General features: G+C 61.5%; 1 protein-coding gene across 1 annotated transcript in view; it reads left to right on the forward strand.

The window, feature by feature from the left end:
- VAV2 (vav guanine nucleotide exchange factor 2) overlaps nucleotides 1–5,161 on the forward strand; it is a 135,923-nt gene that overhangs the window by 649 nt on the left and 130,113 nt on the right. The window lies entirely within an intron of this gene.

The following is a 5,161-nucleotide window of genomic DNA, read 5'->3' on the forward strand; positions in this document are numbered from 1 at the left end:
GACCCCGGGGAGCCCGCCGCACTGGGAGGCCTCGATGGGCGTCGCGTGGTCGCGCCTCGCGCCGGGTGCAGGACGCGGTGGTAGACGAGCCGGCGCAGCGCGGCCAGAGGCGCGGCCGGAGGGGCCCCCGGGGAGCAGGGAACCCCGGGCCCCGCCCCCTGCGCCCTGCCGGCCTCCGCTTCCTCCTGGACCCCGGCTGGCCCAGCGGCATCGGGTCCCCAGGGCTGCGCAACTGGGTGCAAAGGGAGCCACCCCCGCCCTCGTCGCTTCCCCGGCACCCTTAAGTGTGGCCTTTGTCGTGGCCGAGGCGTGTGAGGCCACGGACCGCCAGGAAAATGTCTGCTCCTCCCGAAGGAGCTGCCGTTCTTGGCCCTTTGAAGGGAACTTGGCCGAGACTTAAGCAGGATCGAGGCTTTCGTTTTGCCTTTCCTGGGGTGGCGGAACCCCCACACCAGCAGGCTTAGAAGGGGCCCCAGGGGACCAGGGTGCCGGCCTGGGTCTGGCCAGCACTGCCCAGGAGCCACCCTCCTCTTAGCCCTGTAGCCCCAGGGCCCTGGGCAGACCTGTGTGGACAAGGACCGTTCACAAGTGGGATATCGGGAAGCCGGCTGGAGTGAGTCACTGCTTTTCCAGGCTGGGCCGCATGGCCTCTGCCCTTTGGCTGTGACCAAGTTTCCAAGGAGATGGGGGTATGCCCCCCTTCAGGGGTGATGGGGGGACTGCCGCTGACAAAGACGAGCCTTGAGGGGGCAGGGGACCCGCTCTCCCACTCAGTAGTAATAAGCCAGGCCTCGCAGGCGGACAGCCCAGGGAGGGGGCCCGGTCTGGCTCGCGGGGGTCCCCCGAAGCCAGCACCACCATCCTTAGGCACTCTGAGGGCTACGCAGCCCAAAGTCCCTGCCACCAGGGCCTGCCACACCACGCTGTCACAGATCCAGTCCCCGCCTCAGTCCTCACCTCTCCCCTCCCCTGGAGAGATGGGGGAAGGGCTGCCGAGGGCAGGGGAGTGTCTGCCTTTGGTTGAGAGCTGCAGGGGCCGCCCAGGCCTGCTGGCTCCTAGCGAGTTTGCACCTCATTGCAGGACGGCCAGCGTGGGCCTGGTGGACCACTGAGTCTTGTGGCTGCTCCTCCCCGGCTGTGGTTTCGGGGGAGCTCCGAGGGCCAGACCACAGGATGGGGGAGGACGGGGGGTGCTGGCTGTGGCAGGTGGCTTGGGCTGGAAGTGCAGGGACTTCCTGGGGCGGGAACTGGGGCAGCAACACTGATACCCGCCTCGGCCCACGTGAACGGGGTGGAGGGGGCTGGGTGGGAGGGGAGCCAGGCGGGCGAGTGTCAGTGTGTCTTTGTGGCCACATGCTCTGATTGAAACCTGACACTGTCACCTCCCAGGTAGGTCACCACCTTTGGGGCCTCAGTTTCCCCATCTGCGTAATGGGGCAGCATTAGTAGCCCCGTCATAGCCTCATTGTGAGGATTCGATGCGGGGCGGGGCAGAGAACGCCCCTAGTGCAGTGCTGAGTAAACATTTAGGGTGATCACCTGGACACTGGCGGGGATGGCCCTTGTAGCTGAGGGCTGCTCTCGTGGAGGGTGTGGCTGGTCACACTGACCTTTGTGCTGGCAGAGGGACGGCTGTAGGTGCCCTGGGAACCTGTGTCACTGGGCTGGGGGTGACCTGGCATGGCCACATCTGTGTTTTCACAGTTAAAGAGACAACTGTGTGACCGTGAATGGCTGTGCAGGGTCTGCGAGAGGTCATCCGGGACACTTACTCCCTGAGAGGCGGGGCGAAGGCGGGTCCTCTTGGTCCACGGTGGTTGGATCACAAGAACAATCTCAGCTGCCCTTGCTCGCTGGTCCTGCCCTGGGCCAGGCAGTCCGGGAGGAGTGCGTCACCCCAGTTTCATGAGGCAGCAGAAGCTCAGGAGGTTAGGTGACTGGTCCCAGGCCACACAGATAGTAAGTGGTGAAACTAAAACCCTAACGCAGGTGTCCCTTCCAGGACTGTGTAAATGAATTGTGATTTCGGTCCTGCCGACTCGCCGGCGGATGTTCCCGGCCTGCTCCTCGGGTGCTTCGTGGTGTGTGTCCGATTCCTTGGGCTGGATGGGTGGGCGGTGTGGGCCTGTTTCCCGTGGGAGTCTGGATACCGTGTCAGTAAGTCCTTTGTAGGGCCTTTCCATCTCCCCCGTCACAGTGTGCCTGGGACCCATCCTACTCCAAGGCCTCCACCATGTCACCTTTTTCCAGAATGCCACGCTGGCTTCTCATGGTGACATCCAGTTTCAGATGGTAGCATCTGGAGTGCCCCTCCTCTCTGAGTTGCTGTCGGCTGGGTTATTGGCCGTAAAGGAGCTCGACAGCAACACGCACTGATTGAGCACCTGCTGTGTACAGAGCCGGGCGCTGGGAGGTCTTCGCAGAGACATCCAAGTTGCCCCTTTGTCGTGCCCTCCTGGAACCGGCAGGGTGTGCTTTATTTTTTATTCAGAATGCCTGGAAGCCACCTTGGGTTTAATTAAACTAATTAGCTATGGCCACAATCTGCTGATCCTCATAAGCGATGGCGTGTGTCTGGAGTGGCTTCGGTTGTGCGGTCCTGATGCCAGCAGGCGACAGCCCTCGCGTCTGGCCTGCAGCTTGAACCTTCGGGGCACCCCCTCCCCCCAGGCATTGCTTGCGCCACCCTGGCAGGTGGCAGGGCTATGGCACAGAGGGCTTGGGAGCCTGGCCGCCGGGTTTGTCCTGCCCACACCCCAGCGCCCTGCTTCCGGGCCCTGCCCCTTGCCAGACGCCCCGGCCCGCCTGCCCGCTGCACGCCTTTTCTGTGGGTGTCCCTCGTGTGCAGTGCCTCTGCGAGACCTCCCGTGCTCTTGGCCTGTTCTTCCTGGAGGAGCTAGTCTAGAGGCCCCTGCTCTGGAAAGCATCCTGATTTCACTCTCTTCGGCATCCCTGAGTGTCCCCGAGCCCACGCCTGCACGTTGGTTACGTCGATACCACCTGGGAGCCATACTCTTGCTCACTGTCCAACCCAGGACCTGGATGGACTTCGAGTGAGGGGTGCCGGCGTCCGTGTGAGCGTGTCTGTCCCCTCTAGCCTGGCGTGAGCCCCTCCGAGTCTTCATCTCTGGGTCCCACAGAGCCTGGCGTCCCTTGGTCCCTTTGCTTCTTCATCGCTGTGTTCCTTCTCTCGAGGGGTTACTCCCGAGCCTCTGCACTGCCAGGCCGGCCGTGCTCGGCCAGGGGGGCCGGGGCCGGCCGGTCCAGTCCCGGTTCTCATGCCGCTTCCGGGAGAGCAGGGCCCCGCAGCGGGGGTTGCTGGGATGCCCGCCGATGGAAAAAGCGGCCCGCAGGTGTCCAGAGAGTTCCTGAGTGCCAGCAGGAGGCCACTTGGTCCCAGAGGCTGAGCTGCATGACACCAGGGCGGTGGAGAGCAGAGGGAGGAAGGCCCACGCGAGAGGAGCCAGGAAGCCTTCTCTCTGCCGCAGATTTCTTCCCCTCCCTCCCTCCTTCCTTCCTTCCTTCCTTCTTTCCTTCTTTCCTTCTTTCTTTCGAAACTGTCTTAGACTTAGGGAAAAGCTGTAAGTGCAGTACCTATAACTTGTCCTTCACTCTTTTGAGAGTCACTTGGGGACTTGGTGCCTTGCGCCCCGCGGGTGGCCTCTGATGAGGGTGTCCTCCTCCAGAACCACTGACCACGGCAGCAGTGGTGCTGCCCGGGGAGCCACTCCGGTCGCAGTGTGTGTCCTTGCAGCGGGAGGGTCAGCTCGAGGGCCCTGTGTGCTCGTCAGCCCCTTTCACTGTGAGCAGCGCCTCGGCCTTCCCTGGGGGATCTCGACGTTGCTGCCTCGTGTTGCCGCGGGTTACGTCTCCGCTCGAGCCCCGTCGCTAGAGCAGCCGCGAAGCTAATTCTCCTTGTGTCCTGCACTGCACGTGGCATGGCAACGCCTCGGCCTTCCCTGGGGGATCGCGACGTTGCCGCCTCGTGTTGCCGCGGGTTACGTGTCCGCTCGAGCCCCGTCTCCGCTCGAGCCCCGTCTCCGGTGCGTCTCTGCTCGAGCCCCGTCGCTAGAGCAGCCGCGATGCTAATTCTCCTTGTGTCCTGCACTGCACGTGGCATGTGGTCTGGATTCGTCCCGTTGCTGGGGCTGTGGTGGCCTTGGGGGGGTCTCCACCCTGAAGTCACTCCGTGCCCCCTCGTGTGTGGATCACGAGTGTTCTCCAGAAGACACTTGGAAACAGTATAAATATCTAGTCCTCCCCTCCCCCGCCTTTGCCTTTCCTTCCCCTCTCTCTCGGATTACGGTTTTCTGTTTTATTCTGAGAGTTGGCATCAGTTCCCGTCACGATTTATCTCGATGCTCGAGTTGTTTCGGGAGTGACCAGTGGGAACTGCTTCCCACCGGCTTCTGTGTGTCTTTTGACGTGTTCGTATCATGTTTTAGCAGCCTCCTCCCTTCTGCCACAGAAAGCTCCAGGCTCCTCTTTGCCCCAGCTCAGGACTCAGCCATTTCTCCAAAGAGCTCTGGTTCCGTAGGGGAGAGGGGTATTTAGAAGCCAAGATCTGGGTGCACGTGTGCACACTGCAGCTGGGGTGGCCCTGCTTCCAGGTGTGTCGGTGGTCAGGCCTGGGCTTTGTGCGTGTGCGTCCGTGTGCACACAGGTACCTATCTGTGGCCATGTCTGTGCACAGCACACGCCTGCACACCGTGACATTCGTATCTGCTTTCTGTCAGCGCCAGTGCTGCCAAGTGGCATCGTGTGAGCCGCATCTGTGTTTTAAAATTTCTGGTCGAGTTACAACAGTGGAGAGAAATGTGTGACATTAACTTTAATAATACATTGCATTTATACATGCGCTCCCAGCAGCGGGGCGGAAATCAGATTTTGGGGGCAAAGATGTTTATTCTTTTTACGTATAAAGCACAGATGTGCGCGGATGTACACGGAGTGCGAAACAGACGTGCAGTACATCTGTGCTGTTAAGATTTCATGCGTGGAGGGCGTTTAGGAAAAACGCCTGAGAAAGCTCGTTAGGGGCGATAATGAAAAATGTAGCATTTCCGCGGGCGTGTGCGTGTGCGTGTGCGTGTGTGTGGGTAAGTGTGTGCATATGTGTGTGCGTGCAGCAGCGGCCTCGCCCTGGGGTGGGGGCGGGGCT

Source organism: Pteropus alecto, unplaced genomic scaffold (genome assembly GCF_000325575.1).
Source record: "Pteropus alecto unplaced genomic scaffold, ASM32557v1 scaffold67, whole genome shotgun sequence".
Lineage (NCBI taxonomy): Eukaryota > Metazoa > Chordata > Mammalia > Chiroptera > Pteropodidae > Pteropus > Pteropus alecto.